Below are 14,646 nucleotides of genomic sequence, written 5' to 3'. Positions count from 1 at the left end.
TAGGGTACAGGACCTTGAGTGTAGGGAGGTTATGAATAATGCAGCGATCTCGAAGGAGGGTGCCTGTAAACAGAAGGGTGGATTGAAGTGTGTATACTTCAATGCCAGAAGTATAAGAAATAAGGTAGGTGAACTTGCAGCGTGGATTGGTACCTGGGACTTCGATGTTGTGGCCATTACAGAGACGTGGGTAGAACAGGGACAAGAATGGCTGTTGCAGGTTCCAGGGTTTAAATGTTTTAGTAGGATCAGACATGGGGGTAAAAAAGGGGGAGGTGTGGCATTACTTGTCAAAGATAGTATTACAGCAGTGGAATGGACGATGGAAGAGGACTTGCCATCTGAGGTAGTTTGGGCTGAGGTTAGAAATAGGAAAGGTGAGGTCACCCTGTTAGGTGTTTTCTACAGGCCTCCTAATAGTCCTAGAGAAGTAGAGGATAATATTGCGAGGATGATTCAGGAAAAGAGTGAAGGTAGCAGGGTGGTTGTTATGGGGGACTTTAACTTCCCAGATATTGACGGGGAGAGCTATAGTTCGAGTTCATTAGATGGGTCAGTGTTTGTCCAATGTGTGCAGGAGGGTTTCCTGACACAATATGTAGACAGGCCAACAAGAGGTGAGGCTATACTGGATTTGGTTCTAGGTAATGAACCAGGCCAGGTGTTAGACTTGGAGGTAGGTGAGCACTTCGGGGACAGTGACCACAACTCGGTGACTTTTACTTTAGTGATGGAGAGGGATAAGTGTGCGCCGCAGGGCAAGAGTTATAGCTGGGGGCAGGGAAATTATGATGCAGTGAGGCATGACTTAGGATGTGTGGATTGGAAAAACAGGCTTCAAGAGAAGAACACTAATGAGATGTTCAAGGAGCAGCTACTATGTGTCCTCGATAAGTATGTACCAGTCAGGCATGGTGTAAAGGGCCTTGTGAGGCAGCCGTGGTTTAGTAAGGAATTGGAATCCCTTGTGAAAGGGAAGAAGGCGGCATATGTAAAGATGAGGCGTGAAGGTTCAATTGGGGCGATAGAGAGTTATAAGGTAGCCAGGAAGGATCTAAAGAGAGAGCTAAGAGAAGCGAGAAGGGGACATGAAAAGTCTTTAGCTGGTAGGATTAGGGAAAACCCAAAGGCTTTCTATAGGTATGTCAGGAATAAAAGGATGACTAGGGTAGGTATCGGTCCAGTCAAGGATAGTAGTGGGAAGTTGTGTGTGGAGGCGGAGGAGATTGGAGAGACACTAAATCAATACTTTTCATCAGTATTCACTCAGGAACAGGACACTGTTGCTGATGTGAATATGGAGTCACAAATGATTAGAATGGATGGCCTGGAAATATGCAGGGAAGAGGTTCTGGGAATATTGGAGAGGATGAAAATAGATAAGTCTCCTGGGCCTGATGGCATTTACCCTAGGATCCTATGGGAAGCTAGGGAGGAGATAGCAGAGCCATTGGCCTGGATTTTTATGTCGTCATTGTCAACGGGAATAGTACCAGAGGACTGGAGGATAGCGAATGTGGTCCCTTGTTCAAGAAAGGGAGTAGGGATAGCCCTAGTAACTATAGGCCAGTGAGTCTGACTTCAGTGGTGGGCAAAGTCTTAGAGAGAATGGTAAGGGATAAGATTTATGAACATCTGGATAGGAATAACGTGATCAAGGATAGCCAGCATGGTTTTGTGAAGGGCAGGTCGTGCCTCACAAACCTTATTGAGTTCTTTGAGAAGGTGACTAAGGAAGTGGACGAGGGTAAAGCAGTAGATGTTGTGTATATGGATTTTAGTAAGGTGTTCGATAAGGTCCCCATGGTAGGCTAATGCTAAAACTACGGAGGTATGGCATTGAGGATACATTAGAGGTTTGGATTAGGAATTGGCTGGCTGGAAGGAGACAGAGGGTAGTAGTTGATGGACTATGTTCATCTTGGAGTGCAGTTACTAGCGGTGTACCACAAGGATCTGTTTTGGGACCATTGCTTTTTGTTATCTTTATAAATGATCTAGAGGAAGGGCTTGAAAGCTGGGTAAGCAAGTTTGCGGATGACACAAAAGTCGGTGGAGTTGTGGATAGTGAGGAAGGAAGTGGTAGGTTACAGCGGGATATAGATAAGTTGCAGAGCTGGGCGGAAATGTGGCAAATGGAATTCAATGTAGCTAAGTGTGAAGTCATTCACTTTGGTAGGAGTAACAAGAAGATGGATTACTGGGCTAATGGTAGGCTACTTGGTAGTGTGGATGAGCAGAGGGATCTTGGTGTCCATGTACACAGATCTCTGAAAGTTGCCACCCAGGTAAATAGTGCTGTGAGGAAGGCATATGGTGTACTGGGCTTTATTGGTAGAGGAATTGAGTTCCGGAGTCCTGAGGTCATGTTGCAACTGTATAAGACTCTGGTGCGGCCTCATCTGGAGTATTGTGTGCAGTTTTGGTCGCCATACTCTAGGAAGGATGTGGAGGCATTGGAACGAGTGCAGAGGAGGTTTACCAGGATGTTGCCTGGAATGGTAGGAAAATCTTATGAGGAAAGGCTGAGGCACTTGGGGCTGTTCTCATTGGAGAAGAGAAGGTTTAGGGGAGATTTGATAGAGGTGTATAAGATGATTAGGGGTTTAGATAGGGTCGACACTGAGAACCTTTTACCGCTAATGGAGTCAGGTGTTACTAGGGGACACAGCTTTAAATTAAGGGGTGGTAGGTGTAGGACAGATGTTAGGGGTAGATTCTTTACACAGCGGGTTGAGAGTTCATGGAATGCCCTGCCAGTAGCAGTGGTGAACTCTCCTTCTTTATGGTCATTTAAGCGGGCATTGGATAGGCATTTGGAAGTTATTGGGCTAGTGTAGGTTAGGTAGGATTCGGTCGGCGCAACATCGAGGGCCGAAGGGCCTGTACTGCGCTGTATCTTTCTATGTTCTATGTAACTCTTCAATTCTGGCAATATCCAGAATTGCACACAATACTCTAGCTGTGGCTTACCAATGTTTTATAAAGTTCCAACTCTATGTCTTGTCTAATAAATGCAAGTATCCCACATGCCTTCTTAACCACTGTCTATCTATCCCGCTACCTTAAGGAATCGGTGTTCATTCACACTAAGGTCCCTCTGGTCTTCAATGCTTCTCAGTCCAAGGACATCACCTCACACTTATCTGGATTGAATTCCATTTGGGAGAAAGTGATGCTGGAGACCAGAGTTGAAAAATGTGGTGCTGGAAAAACACAGCAGGCCAGGCAGCATCTGAGGAGCAGGAGAATCGACGCTTCGGGCAGAAGCCCTTCTTCATGAATGAGGCTGCTGTGCCAAGCGGGCTGAGGTAAAAGGTAGGGGGGAGGGAATTTGGACGAGGGGCGCTGGAAATCCTTCCATGTCCGTCGCAAATTCACCTGCACCTCCACACACATCCTTTGCTGTATCCGCTGCACCCGATGTGGTCTCCTCTACATTGGGGAGACATGCAACCTACTTGCGGAACGTTTCAGGGAACACCTCTGGGACACCTGCACCAACCAACCCAACCGCCCCGTGGCTGAACACTTTAACTCCCCCTCCCACTCCGCCAAGGACATGCAGGTCCTTGGCCGCCTCCATCGCCAGACTCTGACCACACGACGGCTGGAGGAAGAGCGCCTCTTCTTCTGCCTAGGAACCCTCCAACCACACTGGATGAATGTGGATTTCTCCAGCTTCCTCATTTCCCCTCCCCCTCAGTCCCAACCCCCGGATTCAGCACCGCCCTCTTGACCTGCAATCTTCTTCCCAACCTCTCCGGCCTATCACCCTCACCCTCACCTCCTTCCATCTATCATATTCCCAGCGCCCCTCCCCCAAATTTCCACCCCCCCCCCACCTTTTACCTCAGCCTGCTTGGCACAGCAGCCTCATTCCTGAAGAAGGGATTATGCCCGAAACGTCGATTCTCCTCCTTTTCGGATGCTGCCTGGCCTGCTGTGTTTTTCCAGCACCACATTTTTCAACTTTGAATTCCATTTGCCACTGATCAGTCCATCTGACAATTCCGTCTATAATCCTCTTGTAAACTAAGGCTATCCTCCTCACTTTTTACCACCCCATCAATTTTCGTATCATCTGCAACTTAGTGATCAGCCCTCCTACATTCAAGTTTTGTAGTCACAGCATTTGTAAGACTGGCCCTGTTCATATAGTCACAGAGCCATACAACATGGAAACAGGCCCTATGGCCCAACTCTCTGTTTCCTAAACTGAACTAGTCCCATTTGCCAACATTTGGCCCACATCCCTCTAAACCTTTCCTATCCAAACACCTGTACCTGTTCAAATGTTTTTTAAATGTTGTAATTGCACCTGCCTCTACCTCTGGCAGCTCGTTCCATACGGACCACCCTCTGTGTGAAAAGGTTGCCCGTCAGGTCCCTTTTAAATCTTTCCCCTTTCACCATAAACCTATGACCTCTAGTTCAGTCCTACACTGGGGAAAAGACCTTGGCTATTTACCTTATCTATGCCCCTCAGCGCTCAGTCTCTAAAATTATTATCTATACCCCTCAAGATTTTATAAAGCTTTATAAGGTCACCCCTCAGCCTTCTACACTTCACTGGAAAAAATCCCAGCCTATTCAGCCTCTCCTTACAACTCAAACCCTCTCGTCTTGGTAATATCCTTGTAAATCTGTTTTGCACCCTTTCCAGCTTAATAGCATTCTTCCTATAGCAGGGTGACAAGAATTGTATGCAGTACTCCAAGTGTGGCCTAACCAATGTCTTGTACAGCTGTAACATGACATCCCAACTCTGATACTCAATACTCTGACTGATGAAGGCAAGAGTGTCAAAAGAGGATTTTGATCTTGGGGAATTCAGTTATGGTAATTGAATGTCACAGGGAAATGTTAATTTATCTCTCGCAGAGTCAACATTTTGGGTCCAGTGACCCTTCTGAACTGGGTGATGACAGGGCCTGGTGTGTGAGGGTGGGGTAAGGACATGGAAGAAGGTGCTCAGGCCTTAAAAGTATTGAACTTGATATTGAGTCCAGAAGGCCGCAAGGGTCCCCAAGGGAAAAATGAGATACTGTTCTTTCAGCTTGTGCTGAGCTTCGCTAGAGCACCACAGCAAGCCCAAGACAGGGAATATGTTGGCCAGGAAACATGATGGTGGATTGAAGTGGCAGACAGCCAGAAGCTCGGGGTTATTTTTGCCGACAGAACATAGGTGTTCTGTAAAGTTTGTGTTTCATTTCCCCAATGTGGAGGAAGTCACATTGTGAGCAGCAAATACAAGAAACTAGATCGAGTGAAGTGCAGGTAAATTGCTGCTTCACTTGGAAGGTGTTTCTGGGGTCTTGAATGGTGAGGACGGAGGAAGTAAACAGGCAGGTGTTACATCTTCTGCAGTTGTCGGGGGGGGCAGGGTTCTGCGGGGCTGTGGGGAGGTATTGCGAATGGAGGAGGATTGGACTATGGTATCTTGGAGGGAATGTTTTGTGTGGAAGATTGATAAAGGAGGGGAATATGTGTCTAGTGGAGGCATCCCACTGGAGGGGGAAGAAATGATGGCTTATGATCCGTGGGGTGAGTCTGAGCTGGAGGCAGTCACTGAGGAATGTAATATGGCTGTAGAAACAAATTTTGGCAAATATGCTGTCAAATACCAGTAACAACAACAAAAGCAATGATGGTAAACAAAAAGAAAGGTTAGAATTGAAGTCCTGTCAGAGACAGGAGCAGAATATCTTCAAGGTGGGCATACTTGGAAGAGATGTGGCAGTGAGTTAAACACTAAACAAAAAACAAAGAATTATGGATGCTGGAAATCTGAAACAAAAACAAAGTTTGGAGAAACTCAGCAGGTCTATGGAGAGAAAGCAGCGTTAATGTTTCAGGCCCAGTGACCCTTCTAGAACTGGAGAAGTTCTGAAGAAGGGTCACTGGAATGGAAACATTGATTTTGCTTTCTCTTTTTGAAGGCAGAACCAAAGTATGTATTTAATTGGTCTGCCATCTCTTTATTCCCCATCATAACTTCCCATGTTTCTGACTGTACCTTACTTCACATCTTTCCTATTGTGTGGTGACCATAACTCTACTAAATACTCTACATGAAATTTAACCAGTCCTAGATAAGTTCATCATTAACTCCTTTTTGGCTCAGAATATGTGTAGTTTCTGTTCTTATCAGTTTAATCGCTGATATCTCCCGAACGTGGGAGTGTTTGTATTAAATGGATTTTTGGAGCAGGGAGATGGGTTAAGGGCTTGTTTTGTCCTCTCCATGTATCAGCCTGGTATTGCAGTGTTTCCAGGAATGGTGCACCCAATGCCTACCCAAGTTCAAAAGCATGTTAATGCAATGTGAATCTCTTGGCTTTGCTAGTTTGCCGTGTTGATTGCAGTGATTGTTCCATCTATTATCTTTTCAGTTGCATGAAGCTATCATCTTTTGTTATGAGTTTTCTGTCTTATAAAAAGGGCGGCACGGTGGCACAGTGGTTAGCACTGCTGCCTCACAGCGCCAGAGACCCGGGTTCAATTCAATGTGTGGAGTTTGCACATTCTCCCCGTGTCTGCGTTGGTTTCCTCCCACAATCCAAAAATGTGCAGGTTAGGTGAATTGGCCAGGCTAAATTGAAGGGGTAAATGTAGTGAAATGGGTCTGGATGGGTAGCGCTTCGGCAGGTCGGTGTGGACTTGTTGGGCCGAAGGGCCTGCTTCCATACTGTAAGTAATCTAATCTGCTCTTGTACCTACGGCCTATAGGATACTGTCTCCTTTATTAACAACTATCTTTAAATTTCTTGCCAGCTTTAATGACTTATGCATGTGTACACCCAGGTCTTCTGCACACCCTTTAGAATAGTATTCTTTATACTGTCTCTCCATGTTCTTTGTATAAAACCTCATGCTTCTTTGCACTGAATGTCATCTGCCACCTATTTGCCCATTCTACCAATGTGTCAATATCCTTTTGAAGTTCTACACTGTTCTCCACTGTTTACAATTCTTCCAGATTTTCTGTTGTCCACAAACTTGGAAATTTTGCCGGACAATACTTTCAGGGATATGGAGTGAATGAAGTTAAGGTACCAGACATTCATATACATAACACTTAGGAGGAAAATGGTGGACAGACTTAAATTTCAGAATTAATTCCTCATTAGTTTATTTTTAATCTAAAAATAGTTTGTGTTCAATATTTGCTTTGATTCTGCAGGGCTTTAGCCCGAAACGTCGATTTTACTGCTCCTCGGATGCTGCCTGAACTGCTGTGCTCTTTCAGCACCACTAATCCAGAATTTTATGGTCAATGTCAATTAATATTCTGACACTGCAGTAAGTATGTGTGCAGCATATCATAAAATATATTCATTCTTCTTGTGTTTCACTTTGGATTAATAGGTTAAGAAGTCATTTCTTATGGAATGTACTTTATTACCTTCAATGTCCTCAGTTCCATTTGGCATGGACTCAAGACGATTGTGGTTCCAAACTTTGTTGCAGAACTTCACCCTGACACTTCATAAATTATTTAATGAGTGCTGCAGTGTTAGAGATTCTATCTTCAGTTGAGATTTTTAAAGCAAAGGCTTCATGTGTCTGTTCTGCGAGATGTAAAAGATTCCATAGTCTAACTTGAAGAATGACAGGGGTCTGACCCACCACTGTCCCTTAAAACTTAAAATCAGGCAGACTGTTCTAACTAATTACATTAACTGTGTACTGCATTTTTCAAGACATTGAAAGCAATTGATTAGTTATAATGCATCTTGGAACTTCTAGAGGATGATGATACAGGAACATAGGAACAGGAGTAGGCAATTCAACCCCTACAGCCTCGGCAAAAGTGAGGACTGTAGATGCTAGAAATCAGAGTCTAGATTAGAGTGGTGCTGGAAAAGCACAGCAGGTCAGGCAGCATCCGAGAAGTAGGAAAATTGATGGTTCGAGCAAAAGCCCTTCATCGGGACTGAAGAAGGGCTTTTGCCCAAAATGTCAATTTTCCTAATCCTCAGATGCTGCTTGACCTGCTGTGATTTTCTAGCCCCTACAGCCTGTTCCACCATTCAGTGAGAATGTGGTGCTCAGTAAATAATCACATACAGGAAGAAAGTAAATATATGGCCAAACCAGCAACAGTGCATTTTAATGTCCTAGTTTAAAGCTTCCACAAGAGTAGTAATTTGGTCAGGTCACCTTTGTGTGCACAACTCTGTTAAATCAAAGGAGAGAGGCAGGCAGCTGTCTTAATTGCAAAAGTGCATTTCCCTACCAAAAATTAATTAGGCTACATTTTAGTGGGGGGAGAAAAACTTGCAAGTAGTGGTATTCCTTTGTGCCTGCCAGCCTTGTCCTTCCAAACAGAAGTGGTCTATGCTAATGTCTACAGTGCTTCTCGTGGATGGTACACACTGCTGTTGCTGTGTCAGTAATTCAGGGAGTGAGTGTGGATGTGGTGCCAATCAAGTAACTGCTTTGTCCTGGATGGTTTCAAGCTTCTTGAGTGTTGTTGGAGCTGCACTAACCGAAGTAAGTGTGGATTATTCAATTGCACTCCTGACCTGTGCTTTGTAGATGGTGGACAGGATTTGGGGAGTCAGGAGGTGAGTTTCTTGCTGCAGGATTCCTAACCTCTGACCTGCTCTCTGGAGGAGGCCAAGATGGATCATTCACTCAGCACTTCTGGCTGAAGATTATTGCAAATACTTCAGCCTTGTTTTTTGCACTGATGTGCTGGCATCCCTCATCATTGAGGATGGGATTATTCATGGAGCCTTCTCTAGTGAGTTGTTTACAAATTCACAACTGGAAATGGCAGGACTGCAATGTAGATCTGATCCATTGCCTGTGGAACTACTTAGCTTGTCTGTCACTTGTGGCTTATGCTGTTTGGCATACAAATATTGTAGTCCTGTTTTGTAGCTTCACATTTAGGTATGCCTGGTTTTGCTGCTGGCTTGATGGTAATGTTAGAATAGGGGATATGCCTGATCATGAGGTTTCAGATTGTGATGGAGTACAATTTTGCAGCTGCTAATGGCCCACATTGCTTCATGGATGTCCAGCCTTGATCTGTTCAAAGCCTGTTCCGTTTGTCATTGTGACAGTGCCACATGACACAATGGAGAGTATCCTTATTGTGAAGACGGGACTTTGTCTCCATGACAACTGTGCGCCCTTACTGTTGCTGTCATGGATAAATGAATTTGCAGAAGCAGAGTGGTGAAGATAAGATTATTTGTTTTGTCTGAACACTGCCACAGACTGAGTTTAGCAGTTATGTCCTTTAATCAATAGCAGTGCTGCCAAATCACTCTTGGTGATGGACATTGAAGTTTTCCACCCAGAGTACATTCTGGCCTTTGCCAGAAGTGGTAATGAATATATAGGAGCACTGATTCATCAGCTTAGAGGGGATGGGGTACATAATTATCAGGAGGCCTTGCATTGCCCGTGCTTGCCATCAGAGTTCATGGGGTCTACAGTCAATTTTGAGAAATCCTTGGGCAAATCCATCCTAACTATATATCAGTGTCTTTCCACCTTTGCCTTACCAGTGGGACAGGACATACATAGGGATATTAACTATAAAGTATGATTCCATGAGTATGGCTATTTCAAGCTGTTGCTTGAATAATCTCTGACAGCTCTCCTAATTTTGGCATCAGCCCCCACATGTTGAGAAGGAGGACTTTGCAACGTTAACAAGGCTGAGTTTGCCATTGTTGTTTCTGGTGCCTTCATTGAAGCCTGATGGTCCATCCTGTATCATGTCTTTTTGAGCCTTTTTAGTGGTTTATACAACTAAATGGCAAGCTCGGCAAGATCAAGTAAGGACAGATTTTCTTGCCTGAAGGACATTACTGAATCAGAGAGATTTTTAACACAATTGACAATGGTTTAATGATCATTATTCACCTTTAAATTCCAGATTTTTATTAAATTCAAATTCCACCATGTGCAATGGTGGAGTATCTGGAGTTGAAAAGTGCTGAACAATTGTCGGAGAACATCCCTATTTCTGATCTTATTATGGAAGGTTCAAGACCCAAAATATTTGAGGTAACAAACAAGCCCAATTACAAAATCAAACCTTTCATTTGTTCAGATTTGTGTTTGCCTCAATTCCTGACCCCACGCAGGTTCGGTAGACTATGAGGGTCATAAACCTGTTCTACTCAATAATTGCTTCATAGATTTCATAGAGAACAATTGGCTAGATTAGCTGCGTAAAATAGATTAGATGCAAATAAAGAAAACAATGTAGGTCTTGACTTTGTGGCAGTGTAACATATGTGATGGCAGATTGTTGGCCTGTCTCTTCTCTGGTCTCATTTTATACTTTTTATCCACCCTGAACTGTTTATGCTCTTCTGAAATGGTAGACTTGCCATTGCACTGCATAGGCACAGTTATGACAAAGTCCAAAAATGTGTTGTGCTTTTTCTGTACTTTCATGCAGTGTCATTTCCTACAGTCAAGTGCTAATAACAGACAGAGAGGCTTTTTACACCTGTGTTACTCTGCAACCGGCCATTAATCCGAGATGGATTCTTAGAAAGGCTGGTGCTGGAGCCTACCAGGGAGAAGGCAATTCTGGATCTGGTGTTGTGCAATGAACCAGAATTGATCAGGGACCTCGAAGTGAAGGAGCCATTGGGAAGTAGTGACCATAATAAATAAGCTTCAATCTGCAATTTGAGAGGGAGAGGGTACAATCGGAAGTGACAATATTTCTGTTGAATAAAGGGAACTATGGAGCCATGAGGAAGTAGCTGGCCAAAGTTCAATGGTGCAATACCTTAGCAGGGATGACAGTGGAGGAACAATGGCGGATATTTCTGTGTATAATGCAGAAGATGCAAGATCAGTTCATTCCAAAAAGGAAGAAAGATCCTAGGAGGAGGAATGGGTGGGTATGGCTGACAAGGGAAGTTAAGAAACATATATAGTTAAAATAGAAAAAGTATAACATAGCAAAGATAAGTGGGAAAACGGAGGACTGGGAAGCTTTTAAAGAACAACAGAGGATTACTAAGAAGGAAATACGCAGAGAAAAAATGAGGTACAAAGGTAAACTGGCCAAAAATATAAAGGAGGATAGTAAAAGCTTTTTTAGGTATGTGAAAGGCAAAAAAATGGTTAAGACTAAAATTGGGCCCATGAAGACAGAAACAGGAATATATTATGGGGAACAAAGAAACGGCAGAAGAATTGAATTGGTACTTCAGATCTGTGTTCACTGGGGAAGACACAAGCAATCTCCCTGAGGTAACAGTGGCTGAAGGACCTGAACTTAAGCGAATTTATATTTGCCAGGAATTGGTGTTGGAGAGACTGTTAGGTCTGAAGGTTGATAAGTCCCCGGGGCCTGATGGTCTACATCTCAGGGTACTGAAGGAGGTGGCTCGAGAAATTGTGGATGTGTTGGTGATTATTTTCCAGAGTTTGATAGATTTGGGATCAGTTCCTGCGGATTGGAGGGTGGCTAATGTTGTACCACTTTTTAAGAAAGGTGGGAGAGAGAAAGCAGGAAATTATAGACCAGTTAGTCTGACCTCAGTGGTGGGAAAGATGCTGGAGTCTGTTATAAAGGATGAAATTACGACACATCTGGATAGTAGTAACAGGATAGGTTAGAGTCAGCATGGATGTATGAAGGGGAAATCATGCTTGACTAATCTTCTGGAATTTTTTGAGGATGTAACTCTGAAGATAGAAGAGGGAGATCCAGTAGATGTAGTGTACCTGGACCTTCAGAAATCTTTTGATAAAGTCCCACATAGGAGGTTAGTGAGCAAAATTAGGGTGCATGGTATTGGGGGCAAAGTACTAACTTGGATTGAAAGTTGGTTGGCTGAAAGGAAACAAAAAGTAGTGATAAACGGTTCCATTTTGGAATGGCAGGCAGTGACCATTGGGGTACCGCAGGGATCAGTGCTGGGACCGCAGCTTTTTACAATATATGTTAATGATATAGAAGATGGTGTTAGTAATAACATTAGCAAATTTGCTGATGATACTAAGCTGGGTGGCAGGATGAAATGTGAGGAGGATGTTAGGAGATTACAGGGTGACCTGGACAGGTTAGATGAGTGGTCAGATGCATGGCAGATGCAGTTTAATGTGGATAAATGTATGGTTATCCACTTTGGTGGGAAGAACAGGAAGGCAGATTATAACCTAAATGGAATCAATTTAGGTAAAGGGGCAGTACAAAGACATCTGGGTGTTCTTGTACACAAGTCAATGAAGGTAAGCATGCAGGTACAGCAGGTAGTGAAGATAGCATGCTGACCTTCATAACAAGGGGGATTGAGTATAGAAGCAAAGAGGTTCTTCTGCAGCTGTATAGGGCCCTGGTGAGACCACACCTGGAGTACTGTGTGCAGTTCTGGTCTCCAAATTTGAGGAAAGACATTCTAGCTATTGAGGGAGTGCAGCGTAGGTTCACGAGGTCAATTCCTGGAATGGAGGGGGCTACCTTACGCTGAAAGACTGGAGCAACTGGGCTTGTATACCCTTGAGTTTAGAAGACTGAGAGGGCATCTGATTGAGACATATAAGATTGGACACTCTGGAGGCAGGAAAACATGTTTCCACTGATGGGTGAGTGCTGAACCAGAGGACACAGCTTAAAAATATGGGGTAGACCATTTAGGACAGAGATGAGGAGAAACTTCTTCACCCAGAGAGTGGTGGCTGTGTGGAATGCTCTGCCCCAGAGGGCAGTGGAGGCCCAGTCTCTGGATTAATTTAAGAAAGAGTTGGATAGAGCTCTCAAGGATAGTGGAATCAAGGGTTATGGAGATAAGGCAGGAACAGGATACTGATTAAGGATGATCAGCCATGATCATATTGAATGGTGGTGCAGGCTCGAAGGGCAGAATGGCCTACTCCTGCACCGATTGTCTATTAAATGTGACTATTTGAGAGAATGATCTGAATGTGAAAAGGTTGGCTTCCAAAGATATCCCAGAACAGCAAGGCTGAGATTAGTGGCTCCTGTGGTAAGGAATCACATCATCTTTTTTTTAACATTGTGCCTTTAATACAAATGTTAGCATCGAAATTTCTGTTGTTGATGTCAACAGCTGATCAATGAATATGTCCATTTTGACAACGTTGCTCTGTATCAAAGTTGCTTTATCAACTACATGGAGCATTTCATGCCACGACCTACTGAGTCATGTGATGAGACAGCTCAATGTCTCCTGGGGAGGATACAGGGAAGTCACATAATCAAACTCAGAGGAACACAGGGATCTTGGGGTGTGTTTTTCTATGACAGAATTAATCTCCTTTTGGAGAAGCAAGGTTTGACCAGGGATAGGGAGCATGACTTTGTCAGAGGGAGGTCAGGCCTAACAAATTGATTGAATTTTTCAAGAAGGTGACCCGGTGTGAAAATTAGGGTAGTGTTGTGGGTGTAGTTTATGTGGGTTTCAGAAAGGCTTTTGACAAGGTCCCACATGGGAGACTGATAAAGAAGGTAAAAGCACATGGGATCCAGATTAACTTGGCAAGTTGGATCCAAAATTTGCGTAGTGGTCGGAGACAGGATAATGGTAGAAGGCTGTTTGTGTGACTGGATGCCAGTGTCCAGTGGCGTACCACAGGGATTAATTCTGGGTCCCAAAATGATTTTGAAATAAGTGTGTGTGTGTGTCTGGATGGTTGGATGGCGGGGGAGGTGGGGCAGTGACTAGTGGTGATGATTTGTGAGACTGCAGATGACGCAAAGATTGAATTGAACTGAATTTATTGTCACGTGTACTGAGGCACAGTGAAAAGCTTTGTCTTGCAGGCAATACAGGCAGATCACAGAGTTAAGTAGCATAGGTAAGTAAATAATAGGTAAACAGCAGCAAAAACAAAAACACAGGTACAGGCAAATGCTCAGAGTTTGAGAGTCCATTCAGTATTCTAACAACAATAACAACAATAGGGTAGAAACTATTTTGAAACCACTGGTGCATGTGTTCAGGCTTCTGTACCTTCTCCCCGATGGTAGAGGTTGTAGAAAAACATTGCCAGGGTGGGATGGATCTTTGAGAATGCTGGCGACCTTTCCTTGACAACGGGCCTGGTACATGGATTCTGTAGATGGGAGTTTGGCCTTTGTGATTGTCTGGACTGAGCTCACCACTCTCTGTAACCGTCTCTGATCCTGAATGGTACAGTAGCCATACCAGGTATGATACATCCAGACAGAATGCTTTCAATGGCGCACTTATAAAGGTTGGCAAAGGTATTCACTGTCATGCCAAATTCCTCCAGCTGCCTGAGGAAGAAGAGACATTGTTGGGCCTTGTAACCAGTGCGTCCACATGAAGAGTCCAAGAAAGCTTATTGTTGATGACCACTCCCAGGAGCTTGACACTCTCCACTCGTTCCACCTCTGTGCTGTTAATGTGTAGGGGGGTATGAGTAACATCCCGCCAAAAGTCAATAATGAGTTCCTTGGTTTTGCTGGCATTGAGAGCTAGGTTGTTCTCAGTGCACCATTTTTCCAGGTCGTCCATCTCCCGTCTGTAGTCTGTTTGTTGCCATCTGAGATTTGACTGACTATGGTGATGTCATCAGGAAATTGGAAAAGGCATTAATCTGGTATTTGGCGATGCAGTCATGGGTAGACAGTGAGTACAGTAGGGGGCAGAGTACGCACCCCTGGGG

The 14,646-nt window shown here is 44.1% G+C and overlaps 1 non-coding gene across 1 annotated transcript; it reads left to right on the top strand.

Annotated features, from left to right (window-relative positions):
• Window positions 1-6,110: 6,110 nt before the first annotated feature.
• Window positions 6,111-6,294, top strand: LOC132805868 (U2 spliceosomal RNA). Its single transcript, XR_009640967.1, has one exon. It is a non-coding gene; the product is annotated as a U2 spliceosomal RNA (small nuclear RNA).
• The last annotated feature ends 8,352 nt before the right edge of the window (window positions 6,295-14,646 follow it).

This window comes from Hemiscyllium ocellatum, chromosome X, assembly GCF_020745735.1.
Source record: "Hemiscyllium ocellatum isolate sHemOce1 chromosome X, sHemOce1.pat.X.cur, whole genome shotgun sequence".
Classification (NCBI taxonomy): domain Eukaryota; kingdom Metazoa; phylum Chordata; class Chondrichthyes; order Orectolobiformes; family Hemiscylliidae; genus Hemiscyllium; species Hemiscyllium ocellatum.
Note: the sequence above shows the minus strand (reverse complement) of the source record. Positions and strands in the feature narration are given on the sequence as shown.